This window comes from Diceros bicornis, chromosome 17 (genome assembly GCF_020826845.1).
Source record: "Diceros bicornis minor isolate mBicDic1 chromosome 17, mDicBic1.mat.cur, whole genome shotgun sequence".
NCBI lineage: Eukaryota > Metazoa > Chordata > Mammalia > Perissodactyla > Rhinocerotidae > Diceros > Diceros bicornis.
In genome coordinates, this window is record NC_080756.1 from 25,084,483 (window position 1) to 25,105,615 (window position 21,133).

Here is a 21,133-nt window from a genome sequence, read left to right on the forward strand (position 1 = left end):
GCTAACATCTGTTGTCAATATTCCTCTTTTTGCTTGAGGAAGATTGCTGCTGAGCTAACATCTGTGCTCATCTTCCTCTACTTTATATGGGATGCCACCACAGCATGGCTTGATGAGCGGTGTGTAGGTCTGCGCCCGGGATCCAAACCCACAAACCCCGGGCCACCGAAGCAGAGCACACGAACTTAACTACGATGCCACTGGGCCAGCCCCTATATTTGTGAGATTTTGTACAGTGCTGTTCTCTATGCCTGAGATATGTTCCTTTACTTTATAATCAGTCAACCCTTGCCTATCTTTTGAAATAAAGCTCCAATATCACTCCCTCTTCCTTCTCCTCTTCCCCTTCCTTTTAAAGCTGAGTTGGGTTTTTCTGTCTTCTAAATCACAGTACTTTTTTCCCTAGTTAATGTAGGCAGTTGACAAACTTTTGTTGGTTAAATAAACTACTGGCATTCTCTTAAAAAGAAATTTGGGTCATTACTCCATGAGACAGTCTGAATATAAAATTTTATTGTTTTCCATGAACATATTTTCCCTTTTTTCATTGCTTTTCTTCTTTGAAAAACTTTTTTAATCATAAAGGTAAAAAAACTTCACTATTAACATACGAAAAGCATTAAAAATTGGAGGGAAAATGTCATCTCTCCAATACTCAGAACAACTGCTACAATTTCCTCTCAATATATGTTCTACACATATTTTCTAAACAAAGAAGTCAAGATGTGTTTAAGGATAACTGTGGCAGATTAGAGAGATGATAGGTAACTAGACAGATCATGATTTATAAAAAATAAATTATAAAATGATTTAAAAACAACTGATAATCAATACATCCCAATAAATCTGCAACACATATAGCAAGGAGTTTTACTGAAAAGATCTCTTGACTCGAAGAAGCAGGAGATACTTAAAAGAATTAGATAGTATCATTCTGACATATATCACAGTCAAGTGAACAGTAATGGCTGACCACAAGGATAAAAACACAGCCAGTTTGCATGCCCAATATAGATGACATTAAAATGATGCTCTAAAATAAGTGAGAGGTCATTCCAAATTCTCTTGTTTCTCTTTCTCTCACTAGTCAAAAGCAAGACATATCCTAGTTTTGTCTCAAAACCCTTGATGACTTCAGAATCAAGGTATTACATATTGTTCACGACTAGCCAATGCATTGACAAACTCTAGCAGAGGAACTGTGCCAAGTGTATGTCCAGAAGTCCCAGGACAGAACGGGTAGACTTTGGGGACAGGACCAATCATAGCGCAATTGATTCAAACAATATGTGTTATGAATAGTGAAAGGCATTGAGATAGAGAGCTAAAGATAAAAGAGGACAATTGTTATGCCATGCAGAAAATGCTTCAATTAAAAAAAAGTATACTATGGATCGAGGAAGGTTTCAATGTTGAAATAGCATCAATGGAAATTTAACAGATGAGTCAATTTAGCAAAGGAAAGAGGAGTTGTGGGAATTTCAGTTAGAAGAAACAATATACGCAAAGATAACAAGGCAAGGGAAACCACGATGCATTCAAGGAGCTCAAAGTACTCTGAAACTGAAACCCAAACTAAGGGCTTAATTGATGGAGAAGATCAGAACGATGAGGGACAAATCTGGAAATGCAGGCAGGAATCAGCTCCCGAAGGGGGAAGAGTTTAAATTTAATCTTGACTGTAAGGGGAAGCTTTCAATGATCCTAGGCTTTCGTGTTAGATGATACAGTTTGTGTTTTACTAAGACTAAGCTGACAGCAGCATGGAGACTTGATGGATGGAGACTAGGGCCACAGTGAGATGAAATTAGACCAGTTAGGAGGCTATAGCAACAATTCAGGTGAAAAACAAGGGCTGACTAAGGAACTAGCAGCAGAGAGAAGGAGGTGGAGACACAGCCAGAGCTATAAAGAGATAAGAAGCGACAGGATTTCCTCATTTGTAGGATGAGCGTGGTAAGAAACAAGGATGGAGTTAAGAGTAACTTCTATCTTCTGCGTCAGCAACTGAGTAGTGGCGCCATTCACTCAATCAGGAAATACAGGAAGGGGGCAGATTTGAAGAAAGGAGAGACAGTCAGTTTTGGAAAAGTTGACATTTATATGCTTGTGGAACACCAGAGACATGCCCAGTAAGTAGTTGAATATACTAGCCTGTCCTGAGGTGCAGAGAAAGATGACTTGCATCTAACACTTAGGTTAGAAGTGGAGTTTTCAGTTTTCAGTTATAAAAGTCGGTGAAATTCCACAAAGAGAAGAAAAGGGAACTGAGGTCAGAATCCCAAGAACAACAACCTCAAAGGAATTGGAAGAGGAAAAAGAATCCATGCTGTTTAAACAGAAGGATGCTCCAGACATAGGAGAAAAAAATAGGAGAGTTTCGTAATGAAATATAACAAGAAATTCAAGAAAATGGAATCGAATAAGAAATGCAGGAAAGAGGAAATGCTTGACAATATGAAATGCTTAAGTGAAGTGAAAAATTAAGAACTGAAATGTATCTGTTAAATTTAACATTTATATCATTGTTGATCTCAGTGAGAACATTTCCATGGTTGAGCAGAGGCAAGTATTAGAATGTAGTGAGTCTGGTCATATATAGGAAGAATGGAAATGGAGACAATGAGTGTAGGCATTTATTTTAATTCCAGAAGTGTAGCTATAAAGGGACAGAAAAACACACCAATAATTAGGCTTAAGGAACGAGAGATACAACTGTATTTCTAACGGAGGGAATTGAACCAGAATGTACTTTATCTTGTGTCATGGCTATTTCTGTATCTGACTTGCTTTCTCTATTTAATTCTAAGTCGCTTGACTGCAGAGACAATAACTCAGGCACAGTAGTTGCTCAATAAACATTAATCAATGAGTAAATGAATGAGTCAATCAATCAGAAAGAATATGAAGAATATGATGAATTCAGCCAGACTTGAAAATTATAGAAACAGCTTGGTGCCACAGAATAAAACCAGAGAGGGAACATGTACATCTGGGTTTTATTTTATGACACCAAAAATAACAAGTTGTATGACTTTAGTAAAAATTTTTTATAATAGTTGGACTTTATATTCTTTATCTGTAAATAAGACAGAGTTGATCAGGAAATGACAGAAGCTTCAATTCATCCCCCCTCAATGGACTGATCATTGCTACCTGGAACACCATGTTGTGAAGAATTCTGAGATTCTGTCTTTACTCAAGCGAGTAGAGGATTTCAATGGATCAGCAATGTCTGCCATGTGTGCAGAAGGAGGAACTGGTGACATATATGCTACATATTTGCCAATCCTGAAATAGTTCATGTATTCAGCTCTTAAAAGCAAGAAAATATGTGATTTATGGTCTTTTTCTGAAAATTCATTCAGAATAAAAAAAGAAAATTCTATAGTGAATTGAAGACTAGAGAGATGTTTTATCCATGGCTTGCTTCAGATTCTTTTCTATAAAAACCTAACTAGCATGTGTAGAAGATAGAGTCCACGTGTCAGAAATCTGGGAGTAGTAACATTTTTATAGGAAATTATAGTGTTTGTTTCATTACCTAAGCACACAGAAGAATGATGTGTTCCCGGTCCCTACCCCTTACACTTCTACTAATACTTAGGCAGTGACTTTTCAGCATCCATGATGCTTAATGTACATTCCTTTATTAATCTCAGAAGACGGCTGTGACAGAGTTTAGTGGTAAGTATGATTGGCCTTACTGACCAAATGGAGAAAACAAAGCACAGAGAGAATAAATTACTTTTCAGAGGCTACTGAGCAAACCAGAAACTGTGTGGGAATGGTTTCTTTGGTCAAGCACATGCAAGGCCTGATTTGGACATTTGCTCAACTGCTCCAGAGCTGTACAGAGAAAGGTCTCCTGGAGGTCTGGGTTCAGTACCCCTGAGTTTTCCCACTTACCCAATACTATGCTAAAAGGTGAGCCCTTTAACTTTAGCTTATATCTTGCTATAAAATAGTATAGTTTCCATAGCCACTCATAAGCACCTTCAATTACTTCTTTCCTGCCTGCCATTATGCATAGATGTAAGAAGGATATAGACAAGTGAAAGTTGCCATTTTTCTTTAAGATAGAAACTTAACTAAATAATATGTTCCCTTTGGCACAAGTAATTAGTGGAACAAGTAAAGAAAGAGGTAAAATCAACTCTCCTTTTTAAATTCTATTTGGTGGATGCATTGATCATAGTTCAACATATCTGTGCAAGAAAGTATAATCTATTTTAAACTGTTGAGAAGATCTTACTTATTTTACTATAAACTGTCAGAATGAAAAATAAACAAACAATCAAAGTTATAGATTCAAAGAAACAAATATTAAAAGGGTCTATTTAGCCCCTAGAAGCCGGGTCAGACATAATGGTTCTTATGTCATGTTATTAAATTGGCTCAGGGTACATCATGAGCAACTTTTGGAAGCCATATCTTACAAAGATTGTATACTACTTTTGCAAAATATGAAAAAAAATGTTTCATGGATATAATTCTGGCCATCTGTCCATAAAGGAAACAAGATTGTTTTACCAAAGTTAATTTTAACATTCCTATTTCTTAAAAGCGACTATGTTAATTGGGAGGTGTCCAAAGAGTTTTTGAATTTCTTGTATTTTTTTGAACAGAAAAATTTTTTTAATTTCTTATATTTCTTGAATTTCTTTTATTTTTTGAATTTTTTGAAGCAGTTAAGACTGAGCTCTGGTGTCAAGCACACTTGGGTCCAAGTCTTGCCTGACAGCTTACCAGCCCTGGGGAATGAGGAAAGTTTACTTAACTTTTCTTGACCTCAATTTTCTTATTTTTTATAGTGGAACTTGATGACAGTTTCTACATAAGGTTATTTTGAGGATTAAATGAGATAAATTATTGTAGAGCACTTAACACTTTTCCTGACTCCTAGCAAATACTCACTAGATGCTTGTTGTTGTTGTCTTATTTTACCAGCGTCAACTTGACTGACAGGTAGTCAAATAATCATTCATCCTGATCACCATCTGAAGGAAGATCCCTTAGATTATGAATGCAATGTTAGTAGTAAAATAGCATAAAAAGAGAAAAGGGATTTAAGAGTAACAAAATACTGTATAAGCTTTTTTACATAGGAAAGTCTACATTTCTAGGAAAGGAACTAAGCAATCTCAAAAACTGAGATAGTAAATATCAATGTACACTGTCATTAGAACTCATCGTTTATTCCATGTGCAAAATACTCAATATCTATTTCTTTGTCAATTATTAATTTGGTGTCAATTATTAATTTGGATCATGTAACCTCGAAAAGAAATTTCCATACTTCAAATATATTTTCCCAGATATATAGTTGTTATTCACACCAATAACAATATATAATTGTCATTCAAAGCAAGAGAACAATTAGAACAGCTAAGGTATAATAGAAAGAAAGTTGGAGTTCAATTTCAAAAAATCTTCGGTTCTGTCACCTATAGTCATGTTTGAACTCAGGCAAGTTATTTAGCCTCTTTGGAAACTGTGTCTGCTTTCATATATTTATAATAGAGATAATGATATCAATCACAGGCCCTTTGTGGGGCTTAAACAAATTAATAAATAAGGCAATTTAGTACCACCTAGCAAATGGTACAGGCTCAATAAATATGTGACAAAAAAACACACAGAACACCTAAATCCTACTTAAATGAAAACATTTAAACGTGATGTAATTTTTATTGAATGGATTGTGTATGCTCAAAATAATAAAGGAAGAAAAGGAGAGAGGGAGAAACCCAAAGCTATAATTTAAGTGACTTTATTTTGCTGTTACAGGTAATATATTAACTAATAACTCTACTTCACAGCAACATTATTTACACTCAGTTCCAAATAAGTTTTCCCCGGGCAGCTTCCATTTAGCAGCACTTGTTGAAATGGCAGTGAAGAGTGGTCATTTATAAACTGGTGACTTCATACCTTGCTTAGAGTGACCACTGCTCCATTCTCTTGTCTTGACTCCTTCTCTTGCACCCTTCAAGAGAAGCGTTAATTTCAGTCTTCCTACTAGAATTTATACGTAAAGTTTTAGTTCTGGAGTTTGTCGGGTCACAAGAAACTTGTGATAATGGACACTAGATTGTTCTCTTCAACTGTGACATGAGAGTTAGTGAAAAAAACAGAAACAAAACTAAATTACTTGTTATCTTCTAAAGCGCTTAAGGGGAAAATCTTGTAAACACCAGATAAAAAAGCCAAGGGTGAGACATGGTACCTGCTCGGGAGAAAAGAAAAATGGTTCTATCAATTCAGCCATAGGACTTTCTCACCGATAATACGAGCTTTAACATCTGTCACCTCATTGCTGTGCGGATTCCAGTAGCAGGTGCTGGGATCCATCAGTATGCCAGGAGGTAGGAGGCTAGAGTAGGCTGCATCCATGAAGAGCCAATTTCAGAAAAAGATAAGAGGAAGTCTGTCAAACAGGCTGAAAATTAAGAAGGAATGAAGAGGACAGAAAAAAAGTCACAGAGGAGAAATATGAGGCAACATTAATGAGAGAAAGCCAAAGATGACTGCTACCGGCAACAAAAGAAAGAGAGAAAGTTCACATGTTAAGTAGCAAGATACTCTAACAAACAACCACATCTACTAAATTCAATGGTTAGAAACGGAACCTGCAACAATATCGCTGAAGGTGAGCAGAGCATTCTGTGGCGCTCCTTGCTCCTCAGAGCAGTGCTGCTGATGAATGTCCCTTCCCTTGGACTTCTCATGTGAAGGGACTTGATGGTTCTCTGGTAAAATATGCTGTCCACAAGTTGTAGGAGAAATTCTTCTCAAAAGGAAAAGGTATGGAGTTGTGCTAAGGAAAGTGTATTGCAGGAGAAAGATGACCTCAGAAAATGATATTATTAAAGTAAGTAATCATAAAAACTTTTCTGTCCTCAACTCATTACAGAAATAGAAATTTTCCTCTAATCCAAAATATTTGTAATGCCAGCCAAAAGATACAATGACCTTGAGATAAGAAAGGTAGAATAGCAGTGTTTGGAGGGTTCTGAAAAATTTTTGCTTATACTGCATATTGGGGCTGGGAGGATGGAGCAGAAGTATTGAGGGATGGTGGGAGAAAGAGGAGAGAACAAAGAGAAAGAAAAACAGAGAGAGAAACAGAGATAGAGAGACAAAGAGACAGAAAGCCAGAGAGAGACATTCAGAGAGATGGATAGAGGCAAAAAGAGACAGAAAGACAGAGAAACTGACTTAGGAAAAAAAGGACAGAAAGAAACCACCTAATTTACTTCTCTGCATTCAGGCCACTCCATACTTATGCTGGCTAGACAGAAGAAAATATATCTTTTTAGATATATAGACAAACAAATTTTGAGAGTTTCATGAATAAACTATTCTAGATAGCAATCCCTTATCTAGGAATGTTCCTTATGGCAAATATAAATCCTACATGCTTTGCTGTGTTTTCTTCTCAATATTGATGGAGATGGTCTGAGTAATCCTCTAGGAAATAATTTTTCTTTCTTCTATCTCCCCTCAGGCTTTTTCTTCTCCTGGCTGAATAATCATTCCTTTACCTGTTTTTCATGGTTCCAATTTTCTAAACTTTTAATTATCTTTATTGGTTTCCTGAGCATCCTCTGCAAATCCCCTTGAGCCCACCTCAGAGTGATCTAATAACAAGAACCACAATGAACATGTATACATCATCTTACGGTGCTTGTAGGAAACTTGGCAGTGACATGGGCCTTATTTCCTTCAACCATCACAAGCTCCCCTTAGCACAGACATTGCATTACCCTTATCGTATCGAGGGGGAAAAGGCATGAAGAGATTAAACGTGTTGGAGATGGATACACAGAGAGGGAGAGAACAGACACGTGGACAGGAACACCAGTTCAGAGGCAGCCAGTCCCTGTGTGGTTTAGGGATGGGAGCGGAAGGATGTGAGACAGGAACCAAAAATAGAAGCCAAGACTCAGGGTGCTTATGTGCCATGGCCAGGATCCTTAAATTTTATGCATTGGGCAATGGACGTTTTAAACAACTGAATGCAAGATCGGGCTCGTTTTAATGGGTGACTACTCTGGCCACAGGATGTAGTGTGATCCGGAGCTGGCGGGAGAGGCTTCTGCCCAACAATCTGTGAGGATATTGGGAGTCGCTTGGAATGGACTAGGTGTGAGGTGATGAGTCCAAAACTAAGACAAAAGCTATAGAAATGGAAGATTCGGGCCCATAGTCAGGGGTGATTAAGGAACAGAGGGAGGAGAGGCTGTGAAAGAGACTGAAAGGAAGTCATCAGAGAAGCAGGGAGAGTAGACGGGAACAGTGGCACCCAACCCTCGAGAGTGGACAAGCAGCAGCCCCGAGGCCACCAAGAAGCTCCAGAATTGGTGGTTGGTAGGTCACCACAGATGACCCTAATGGGGCTGCTTTGACAAAGCAGTGGGAGCTGAAGACAAACTGCAGTGAGTAGAGAAGGCAATACTCAGAGATGAAAACTATTCTATCTAGAAGTTTTATGGTGATGGTGAGGAATGAGACACATTTGAGGGAAATTGAAGAGGGAGAGAAGGAGTTTTGCTTTGGGCGATGTTGTAGACAGAAGAGAATAAACAGAATAGGAGCAGAGCATCATGAAGTATTATATTTTTACGAGTGAAAACCTATCATCACTTGGCAATGAGTGAGGCTTAGCTAAAAAGAGAATGCATCTGGCATTAAATATCCCCACAATATGAAGTATCTAAGCATTAATATGTACAGTAAATCTAAGAGACAATTAGTATGTTTAAATGGAATTTATTGGTCTCTGCATGCATAGATATTGATGCATATTCCAAACTGTCTACCAGCACTACCCATAGGAAAACAAAATGACCAGCACTACAAAGAGAAAGAATAAATCGCAATTCTAACACTATCGGTCACTATATATCATTGTCTCACATATTAGTAGATAATACACTGCTAGTGAGTCCTATCTGGCATGTTTATGGGGCATGAAATAACCCATATTTTTAGTTTTTACCTTCAGCATTATTTTCAATACACTGCATACTATAAAAGTACCTAGCACTGTGTCTGGCCCATGATAGAGGATAAATGAATTGAATTAAAACTTCTCACTATCTTTGGAGTCCTGATATGCCTGATCCGTTTGCTCAAAAAGAATCATCCAAATTTTAACACAATTTTAAACACTTCATGAAAGCTTTTGCAATCTGATTTTGATGTTCCTCTGCAATCTGTAACTAGATTCCCATTAACGCAGCATCAGGTCATCATTCCTAATGTCTCCACTGCCACATGGCTTGCTCTGCTCTCAAGCTGCTATGGCTTCTAGGCCCATTTTGGCTTTTTTACTAATACTAGTTTATCTTGGCGGACGTTTTCATAGTGCTCCTCCATACACATATAGCAAAATAATCTTCTGTTTCTTTCTCAGTCTCCTCACCACCAATAACATTTGACATTGGAATCCCAACCCCTAGATTTTAAAATTGTGTTTAATAGAATTCTAGGCCAGGACTCTACCCAACTTACCTGCCCATCCAGACTTGGGCTAGTGTATCTCTAACTTTAAAAGGTTCATCATATTTGATCTGGAAATAGGGTTGTACTGCTAGTTTGAAAACACAACAAAAATACTTTTCAAGTTTTAGACATCCTATTGGGTCATTGTTTTTTACAAACCTAAGTAACAGCAAAATAATTAAACAATCACACGTCCCAAGTAGTTCTAGCATCCTAACGAAAAGTAAATCACTATATGACTTTCCCATTTTTACTTCGGATGAAAAAAGCATACTGCTAATACTAAGCTCTTCAACCAAGTCCACTGTAAACTATAATCTCATTTGGGGCATGAAAGCAAAATATCACTGAGATCTGCATAGGACAATGGTAAAAATAGATTATTAATCATCAGGCAGAAATCTATTTAAGTATTTTGTGCTGAATGGTTTTAAAAAAATAAGAAGAAAAGGAAAATGCTGATACCATGAAAACACAGATTTTGTTAAAGGATAATTAGCTGCTGTCCTACTTAAGATCTTAGAAAAGTGAAGGTAACTTCAGGTTGACTTTTTTGTTGTTAAGAAAGCCTGAGGTTGGCTTTGCCAGTAACCAAATAATGACAGCAGATTTCTAAGCAGATGGACTAGAACCAGATGTCAAAAGCAAATTAACACATCATGAGACTGCTCCCTTCCCTGAACAGTAGAAAGACTTCCCATAAGATGATGGGCTGGCCCTTTGCCAGCCATAACTGAGGCAGGAGACGTCTGGGATAAGATGAGATTAAGGAATGACACAAGGAACCGTTATAATGAAACAAGAAAAGAAGAGCTTATCTATTCCATCACTGCTCATCCATGCTCAATATTATTTGGAGGAACTGAATAAGACCTATTCCTTCCAGAAATTTTAAGACAGAACAAGAACTAACCAGAGATACTGAGTGTCACCAATGAGCCCAGCTGGCTGTTTCTCAAGAGACTCAGAGAGTGATGATAGTATAGGATCTGGCCCAGCCTTCAAGACTCAAAACCCAGATTTTGGCAGCTCTCTCAGAGGAAAGGGATCCATGCCTTAGGAGTGGACTCACAGTAGACTGATGTAAAACAGAATGCTAATGGCCACACTTAACAAGAGAAATATAACCATCACAAGAACCAAAGTCCTCATATTTGCTTGACTAGAGTATTCTTCCCCAATATGCAGACACATCTGGGAATTTAAATTATGATCAGAAACTTGTATGGTTAGCATGGACTCGGAAAAAGAGACATTAGTTAAATCATTCAATTCTTTAATAATAACAGACAAAAATGCCTGCTGCCTCTATCCTCAAAGGAGAGGTGCTCTGGGCAATGAAAAATGGTATCACTGATACCCTCTCTCCTGGACAATGCTTGGCCACATCATGCCGACATTGACCTCTGTGATTGTAAGTTTTCTGAAGGATCAGGGGCACTGTCTGTCTTGTTCATTACTATGTCCCATGTCTGGAACCTGGTAGGCAATCAATATACATGTGTCGGCTGAAGAACTCAACTCATCTTTTTTTGATGTTTACAGTACTGACCAATGCATATTCTATTTTCAAATATGTTAATGTTCACTCAAGTTCCTATAGAACCTTCTAGCCAGGGACCATTTTATACTAAAGCTGACTATACCCATCTCTGCTCTAATATATTAAACATGGACTCTCAGGAGAGATATCCTATATTCCTTATTTCAAAATTCATGATGGATAAACATGTGAACTGCCCCCAAGCACCAGCAACACTTATTTTGCCCTATTCCAGATTATTTTATTTTTGGTTGGTGTAATTCCAATTTGGCCACTGGTGAAGATCTGGAAGCCATCTTTGAGTCATTTAAATTAATACCTAAACTGGAAGTAAGTAAGAACCGTAAACTGAGTCTTTTCTTCTCTCTTTCCTCTTCATTTCCAGTGCTTTTTCTCCTCAACTTTCTTTTGAATCTAAAGGCCCACTTTCTTTCTTTCTTTTTTTTATAATTTTATTTATTTATTTCTTTTTTCCCAAAGCCCCAGTAGATAGTTGTATGTCGTAGTTGCACATCCTTCTAGTTGCTGTATGTGGGACGCGGCCTCAGCATGGCCGGAGAAGCGGTGCATCGGTGCACGCCCGGGATCCGAACCCCGGCCGCCAGCAGCGGAGCGCGCGCACTTAACCACTAAGCCACAGGGTACAGGCCCACTTTCATTTCTCCTTTCCACTCCTGTCCCGACACACACTCACTGCCCCGCTCCATTCCATTTTACTTCTAAAAAATAATTTCTATTTCTCCTCCCAGTTTCCTACTTATTTCCACATGGTCCCATCAAACTTCCATCTGCAAACCACCTGCCCCCCATTCACAACCATCTTCAATGTGAATATCATGCAAAATAACTTCTCAATCCTAGTCATTGAATGAGTTTTCTTATTTTTCTCAATGCTATTGCCAAGGAATTTTCTGTTTTGAAGATTCCACACACAAAAAGCCAAAAAAATTTAAGAATATTAAATTGAATAAAGCAAAGAAAAAGGTTAATGATTCAGGATCACCCTCTCACTAAAATGCTGGCATGCATTTGTGCAATATTTGATGTACGTGGGACATGTATGTATACAGCACAGACAAATGCTCTTTCCTTTACACTGCTTATCACATTGCAGAAGCAGAAAGAACAAGTCGTAGTGATGTAGTAAATCCCTTTAATGCCTGAACAATATATGTTTTGTCTTGACCCTAGCCCCCACCAAAAAACGTTGATCAGCATGGTAATATTGTAACTAATTAATTAACTAGTCTTGGTAAGATCACACAACTGATGTAAAAATATGATGGTATGTAGACATGAAAGATTGTCACATACTTTCAAACAAACAATACTTATTAGTTGTTTATAAATTAGGTAAAATGTCTAACAGAGTCCCTGGCACACAGTAGGAATTTCTGAAATTTTAATTCCTTTTGCCCTCCTTCTCTTTAGTTGAGTACCCCCTATACACATACACTTACACACATGCATGTTATTTCCCTAATTCATTCTGTTATTAATTGATGAGTGAATTTTGAGAAAGATCAACGTGGATGCCCACAGGATGGATTTTCTTAGTAATAATGGAATTCTTGATGTATCTTCATAACAGGAATTGGAAGAACTAAATATTGGACACGAAAGAAAAAATTAAAATGGATGTTCCTATTGATTGATTTATGCTCTTTCATCAACCATCTGGACTTGCTCCTAGTGCTAGAGATGTCAAAGATAATTTTTTAATACTTTTCACTAATGCATTTCCTTCATCACTCCTTCTGGGGCTTTCCATATAATCAGCAAGCCAGCCAAAATAAAAATTTAGGAATCATTACTATTAATAAATGCAGGCTCCTGGGTAAAATGTCAAAACAGTTCCAAAGGGCCAGATTTTAACCTCCATTTCATTCCACTCACTTCTGCCCAATTACAAAATGCATGCCATTCTAACCGAGGTGCACATTTTTAAAATTTGACACTGACATGCACCACATAGAGATCAGAACTGGGCACAGGCCCACGACTCACTATGATTTATATTCTGTCACTGAAGCTAATGCATAGTGAATGGTTCAAAATCCTCTTCCCTTTCTCCAGCCCTTTAAATGGAATCAAGCATAGGCACAATATTAATTTTAAAGTTAACTTACTCTAATTGAATGGCAATACTTTATTATAGTCATGCATCACTAGGACCATAATATATCATACCTGACACAGCTAAAGTAGATCCTTTTATCCTTTGCTTTTCATTCTCCTTGATTTTTATCCACAGGCTCTTTAAATACCACTGTTGGTATATTAATATACTGTGTTAGTAAATTAACATTACTTAAATCATCCCTATACTAGCAACAGCATTCTTAAATCATGCACAATGATATGCAATCCAGTCTATACTTCTTCAAACAGAGGTATTCTTATATCATAGAAACCCATAGCTAAAGGAATCTTAAATGGTCATCAGTCTATATGCTTTCTTTCAAGAAGAATCCATTTTCTCACATGCGTTCCACCTCTTTGTCCCTCAGATGGCTCTGTCTTAGTAGCATCCCAGATAAAGTAATGAGTTAGTGATATTTCTTTTTTTTATTGTGGTAAACAAAAACACATAACATGAGATCTACCGTCTTAACAAATTTTTCAGTGTCTAGTACAGCACCATTAGCTATAAGCACAATGTTGTACAGTTGATCTCTAGAACTTTTTCAACTCATATGACTGAAACTTTATACCCATGGTACACCCACTCCCATCTCCCCTTACCCCCAGTCTCTGGCAATCACCAATCTACTTTCTGCTTCTATGGGTTTGACTATTTTATATGCCTCATATAACTGGAATCATGCACTATTTGTCCCTCTGTGACTACCTTGTTTCACCTCACATAACGCCTTCAAGGTCCATCTACGTTGCTGCATATGATAGAATTTCCTTTTTTAAGGCTGAATAATATTCCATTGTATGTATGTACCATATTTTCTTTATCCACTCATCCATCAATGAACCTTTACATTACTTCCACTTTTTGGCTATTGTAAATAATACTAGAGTGAACATGAGAGTGCAAATATCTCTTCGAGACCCTAATTTTAATTCTTTTGGACATATACCCAGAAGTGGGATTGCTGCATCATATGGTAATTCTATTTTTAATTTTTTGAGAAACCTCCATACCGTTTTGCATAGTGGCTGCACCATTTTATATTCCTACCAACAGTGCACGAGGGTTCCATCTTCTTCACATCCTCACCAACACTTATTATTTTTTGTTTTTTTTTTATAATCATCATTCTAACTGGTGTGAGATGATATCTCACTGTGGTTGCACAGAATGATACTGGCATAAAAACAGATATAAAGATAAATGGAACAGAATGGAGAGTCCAGAAATTAATTCACCCATACACAGTCAACCGATCTTCGACAAGGTTATCGAGAATACACAATAGGGAAATGATAGTCTCTTCACAAATGGTGTTGGGAAAATTGGATATCCACATGCAAAAAAATGAAATTGGACCCTTATCTTACACCACACACAAAAATCAACTCAAAATGGATTAAAACTTAAACATAAGACCTGAAATTGTAGAAGAAAACATAGAGGAAAATCTTCATGACGTTGGTCTTGCCAATGATTTCTTAAATATGACACTAAAAGTGCATGCAACAAAAGCAAAAATAGACAAGTGGGACTATTTCAAACTGAAAACCTTCTGCACAGCAAAGGAAACAATCAAGAGAGTGAAAAGGCAACCTACAGACTGGGAAAAAATATTTGCAAACCACATATCTGAGGTTAATATCCAAAATTTATTAGGAACTCCTACAACTCAATAGCAAAAAAAAAAAAAAAAAAAATGTGATTTAAAAATGGGCAAAGGCTAATATTATGGTGGCAATAATTTTTCAAGATATAAATGTATCAATCAACATGTTGTATATCTTAAACTTATACAATGTTATATGTCAATTATACCTCAATAAAGCTGAGAAAAAATGGGCAAAGGACTTGAACAGCTATTTTTCCAAAGAAGACATACAAATTGAAAACAGGTATATGAAAAGGTGTTCAACATCACTAATTATCAGGGAAATGACATTTCTTAAAAGATCATATTCAATGGAAATAGATGATTCTCAGTGATGTGGCTGATTTTTAACTTCCCAGAAAAAAAATAGGAACCTCCTGTGGTTGGGTTGGAAATCAAAAATGACTTGTTAATGTCTGTCTGATTTTCACTGTAAACATTAGAATTTGCCTAAAACAAAACTGTGAGGTTTATGCTGACACCCTCCATCCCCCTTGAGAAGTATCCTGGACTCTGATTCTTACTCATATTAATCGTGAGAATTGAATGAGATAATATACGTAAAAATATTTCTTAAAAACACTATACAATTATGGTAATAATTACAAAAATGGGATTGATGAAGGCGGTAATAAATGGAAATAACATAGTGAAAAAGAAGAGTCTTTGGCTTTACACTGTAGGGAGTTGGGGATATATAATTTAACCTGAATAATGTGAAAAATTCTGTTGTGTTACTCTTTCTTCAGAAAAAGATACAATTTAGCCTAATCCAGCTCCAAGCCAAACCAGTATTCTTGTAGACCCAGAACTTTGCCACGCTCATCTTGAACTTTCACAGACTGTCTCCCTCTCTCTGGAATACTTGCCCTCTGTTCTCACCCCCATCTCAGTCTAATTTCTAGTCATCCTTCAGACTGCAACTTAAATGTCACTGCTTCAAGGGAAGTTTCCTGACCCAAATCCCACTCCAAAGTAGGCTGGTTCAATTCCCCTTATTATAGACTTTCAACGCACTTTGTATTCCTCCTTTGTAGCACTAAAAAGCATCATAATCACAAAGTTATCTGCTTGTAACGCACGCTCCACATGTACAAGAGTTATGTCTATCTTATTCTGCTTATATCTCTCCCTTGGCATAGAGTTCGAGCTCAATAACTAGTGGAAAAAATGAATAACTAATACTCAGCCTCTCAGTGTCTATATGGAGACTGCTGAATCTGTTCCATGCAGCTTGAGTCCTCCGGGTAGGTGTCTGGTTTTCTATAGTGTATGGCTACTTTTGGCTGATTTCAATACTTTTGTTCCTGCAAGTTGGCTTCAACAATAGCTATTCCGCTGGCAGTGTCACACTCCTCTGTGTGGGGTGAGAGGTGATGCTATTTCAATGCCTCTGGGTGTTTCCCAGGAGGTGAAAAAGCAATGTCATCTACATATACCAGCAGTAAAGCACTTCATCCTCCACCTCCTAGGCAAGTTGATCTCATTGCACATCACTCAGGAAAGCCCTTGATTCGACTGGGTTTCAAGCCCTGTTTGGTATCTGCCCACGGTACTGAGCTCAGCTGCTCACTAGTTTGCTTTGAGACATCAACATCTCGACAGAAAGTGTGACTAAGAAATACACTTTCAGAAATTCTATGACTTTATCAACATGTGAAGAATCTAGAATGTATTAAATGCCTACACAAAGTTGATCATTTAATCCCACACACTGGTACAAGAACGACTTATTTCTATACTTAGCTCTGTGTTATTTTATTATAAAGAGAAGTAGCTGACACATATCAGATTCTTGACTGTGATCAGCATAATCGTTCTTTGCTACCAGTGAATCATGCTAATTCATATTCCAAGATGGAGCATCTGAGCTGAGTGTCACCTGGGACGGTTATACTTGCCCCCTTATCAGTTCTACAGATCTCATGGCTTATAATTAATCTTCTCAGACTCCATCTATGTCACCAGAAAATGTGGGTATAGTATTTGCAAGGAACAGTTAACATATCCAAATAGATGGTTACAACACAGCATGAATAAAAACTGATGACTGGACTACATATCAGAATTTTTTCCAGGCTAACCCAGAGAAAAGAAAAAAAAAAGAAACTGGAAACATGCAATTTTCAATTGTTCCTGTTTTTATACTGCAGCTTCTCTTGGGTAAATATAATATCTAGACTGCTATCCTTTCCAAAACCTTGAATTTTGAAAAGAATGCAAAGTTGATTGTATTCTGCCCTCTATCGTGCCAATTGACTCTGCAATGCTGAGAATAGAAATATATCCCTTTCTGACCTTAATATCAATCAGTGGACATTGTCAAACTTGACATTTTATTGTTCCTTCCTTAGTGGCATGCTGTAAATAGAAACATTATTGTTATAAATTGTTCTCTGAAGTTTGACATTGTACAAATTACACTGTGTACTCTCTTTTATTAAATGGTGAAACTCAGCAGGCTTTCTATCAGGAGGCCAACCTAGGGTACTTTGTTCTCCTAAGAAATGAGTGCTATGTTGGCAGGCTAAGCAAAAGGTCTCATCATAACCATTCTGTCAGCATCTAAGTCATAAAATCTTTTCTTAGGATACACATTAAAGCATTTATCCTGATCTTCAATATATATCTTAAGATAGAGAGGTAATACATTATATCTCAACATAGGCTGATGCCTGTGCTCAGCAAAGAACCAGCACAAAACACAACATTGAGAATTAGTACATAAACAAAAGGGTAACAGAATGGAAATAAAGAGGGATCAAGTGGGTTTTTTTTGTCTTTAAAAGTTATTTACGCCAATCACAAATATCTGAATGTCTGACTACATACTATGTTAAGGTACCAGGATAAATACATGGATTATAAAGAATGATAAGCTTGTCTTCATGGAGCTTAGAGTCCAGTTGGGTAAATATTGGATAAACACATGAAACAGTGAGAAAAGAAGACAGTACCTGATAAACAGCTGCCAATCACAACAAATGCTCTAGAATAAGGATTGGAAAACTGTGCTCCTTTATAAATAATTATTACAAATGATCTGTAGGTGATTTTATTGGAACACAGCCATGCTCATTGGTTTAAGTACTGTCCAGGGCTGCTTTTGTGCTAAAAAAGCAGAACTGAGTAGTTACAACAGACACCCTATAGCCCATCAAGCCTAAAATATTTACTATCTTTACCAGAAAAGTTCGCCAACCCCTACTCTAGAAGATTATAGGAAGAAGAGATTGCCATGCACTGGACAGGTAAAGAAAGGTTTAAAGAATGGACAGAAATCAGCAAAGAAAGGAAATGAGGAAAGAGCACTCTACGCTGGGGGGCCATATAAGCAAGAGTGCACAGATAGGAAACTGTGGAGCAACACACAGGCCAATCTGGCTTTCCTGTGCAATGGTTTGGAGAAGTGGAGACCACATGGAAATGGTGGTTTTGAGTTGGGCCCAAGAATGAGAAGGCACCTAAATGCCAAGTAAAGAAATACGGACTTTCTCTTCACAGTCAACAGAAGAGACCTTTGTTGTGATGGTTACTGTTTTGTTTTGCTTTGTTTTTAGCAGGTAAGTAAAACAAATAAAACATATAGTTTAGAAAATATTACCATGTTTTATTTCAATAAAGCAGTCATTTTATTCCATCTAGCTAGATCAGTTTACTGCAGAGCAAAGAAAATAGTCAAAGAGCTTTTCATACCACCTCTATAAATTCATCCTTCCTTTTCACGCATTTCAAAGAAAATTTAACATTGTTATTTATAGCTTCTTACCCAGCACATACTTGTGTCCCTTACACCTGTGAGCCACATTTGCTTCATGTTTAATACTTGAAGAATCAAAGCCCTGAGCAGCAACAGAGATAAAGAATGGTCTTTGACCTAGTCCTTTTTGATTTATAGGGTGTACGGTGCTGTCATTTTGATTTGCCCAAAGGTTAAAGCTTAAAGACAGTACAGAAAGTGCAGTCCTCCAAAGAGAGAAATACACCAGGGCCAGCTCCCAGGCAAACGGTATTTGATATTTTTGCTCTTGTCTGTTGGCCATTTTAATCTAGTGCTGGGGACTACAGTTCAGCCTAGAAAAGGCGTGGCAAGTCTGTCCAGGTATCCAGTGACCCTGAGTGGTGAGCCCAGCTGCAAACCACTTGTGCCTATCAGGCCTCTCTAAAGAGTACAGACACACTCTCAGGTAGAATTATAGGTTCATGATAGGTGTGACACCAGAACTACCCAGGATTCTACTAAGAAAGACCCCCAAATCTATGTTACTTTTGAACCAAATTCACTTTTCAGGTGTCACTCACGACCAGCCCAGATATCACAGGATCACTCGAAAGATAAACGGACACTTCAGTTCTCATTCAAATCAGTCTCATGCTCCAGAGGCTGTGATGGAACTAGATTTAACTCAACTAACCTAGTTTCATGGAGAATTTTTAGGTTGCACAGGTACAGGAGGAAATATCTCATAATGGAAAAATCACAGGCTTTGCAATTGGAAGATCTGAGTTTAATTTTACTAGTTGAGCTCCCTTGAGCCAATCACTTAATTTCCCTAAACATATTTTTTTCCTACCTGTACAATGATATTATCATAATCTCTCGGTGTTATTGGGGAAGTCAAATAGAAAACGTTTGTGAAACCACATTGCAAACTTCAAGCTACTCTACAAATAGTTCTTGCTATTGCCACTCCATGTATTACACAGTGCTATTTCGGGGGTCCTGAAGGTACCGAGACCCTTTTAGTTCTGCCACAACTATTTAGTTCTGCAACAATAAAATTACTTTTATAACAAAACTAAGCTGTTATTTGACTTTTTCACTCTGATTATCTCAAGTGTACAGGGAAGTTTGCCAGACGCTAAGTGATATATGATGACATCATCACTCTGTCAGCTGATGGAATGGTGTGCTTGCACACATTTGTTCTTTCCAGAATTTTCTAAAGTAAATCTTTGGGGTCCTCAATCATTGTTAAGAGCATAAAACTGATATCAAAACGTTTGAGAAATACTGTTTTGTAATGTAAGTTTAGAATATATAAGAATGGAAAAGAAAAACATTGCAAGCTCTCTTCTATCAACTAAGGTGCTCATTGCATACTTTTCGTGTTTAGCATATTGCTCTAAGGCACACAGAGGAAAAGTCCAACACACTTCCTGCTCATAAAACCTTGAAACAATTAGTGAACAAAAGAGTATGTTCCAGAGCAACATAATATGTTGATTAAAATTCTGACTGAGCTAAACTTTTTTGTAAAATTAGTAATATAATTGGACATAATTTGGAACTAAATGTTCTGATTGTGTGGCACACATAAAAAGTAAAAAGAATTAGAATAGGAATAGATCCATGTCAGTAATCAACATTATTTATAATGTCATAATGATATAAATAATGAAAATTTGTTTCATTAAAATGAGATAAAAGTTGTTCTCCTTGGGAGACAAGACTCAGGAGTTGACCCTGGTTGTTGTAATAATAAGCCACAGGTATCGTTTGGCCTCATATACCGTGTTCATGCATTACAATGCCAAGTGAGAACTATTTTTAAAAAGTGGGCTTCACTATTTTGTTTGATATTTTAAGAACTCACCAAAATCTCAAATACACAGCACAACTGCTTACAAATGGCCCTTGACCATCTGAATCTCTGATCTATCCAGACAGATTTATGTTTGGGATTTGAGACAGAAGCAGAGAAAATCAAGCAGGTCTGGCTTTGAATAGAATCTGAGCATAAAGCCAGGCTGGAGAACAAACCTAGCTCTGGAATGGAAAACAGAACCCAAGTAGGATGTAGGCAGGAATCAAGAGTGGAAAGCAACATCCAGGCCTCCCTGAGCCAAAGCATTTTAACCATTCAATATCCTACTGAAATAAAAGTTATGGCAGAGACTAGCTCCATTTTCTGTTGTTGTTACCTTTCCAGTTCATTCTTCTTTGTTAAAACCTAGTTGGAAGTAAATTGTTCTTAGATGGCTTATATCAGGAAACCTTGGTAAAGGAGAAAAATTCATGCAATTTAAAACTCCACACTGCAGAACGACTTGAAATATTATCTTAGGATCTATAGAAAATACTAGAATAAAGATTCTTTTAGCATAATTAGGTCTGACAAAGATTAGGTCAACAAAAAGACAGGCTAGAATCAGGGCATGCCATAATGGCTTTGGGGAAAATTTAATGTCTCTCTCACTCTCTTTTTCCAGAAACTGTGCCTCCAGAAGTTACAATTTTAAAAGAAACTCTACTTTCTTTCTTGTCTGGCTCCTCTCCGGAAAA

At 37.2% G+C, this 21,133-nt stretch overlaps 1 protein-coding gene across 9 annotated transcripts in view; it reads right to left on the minus strand.

The window, feature by feature from the left end:
- TMEM117 (transmembrane protein 117) overlaps window positions 1-21,133 on the minus strand; it is a 444,048-nt gene that overhangs the window by 228,670 nt on the left and 194,245 nt on the right. The window contains exon 1 of one of the 9 annotated variants that reach the window (XM_058558466.1): window positions 13,244-13,345. The exons of the other annotated variants lie outside the window; for them this stretch is intronic. The gene's annotated coding sequence lies outside the window, so the exon portion shown is untranslated. Of the gene's footprint in view, window positions 1-13,243; window positions 13,346-21,133 lie in introns of those variants that run through there. 9 annotated transcript variants of the gene reach the window in all.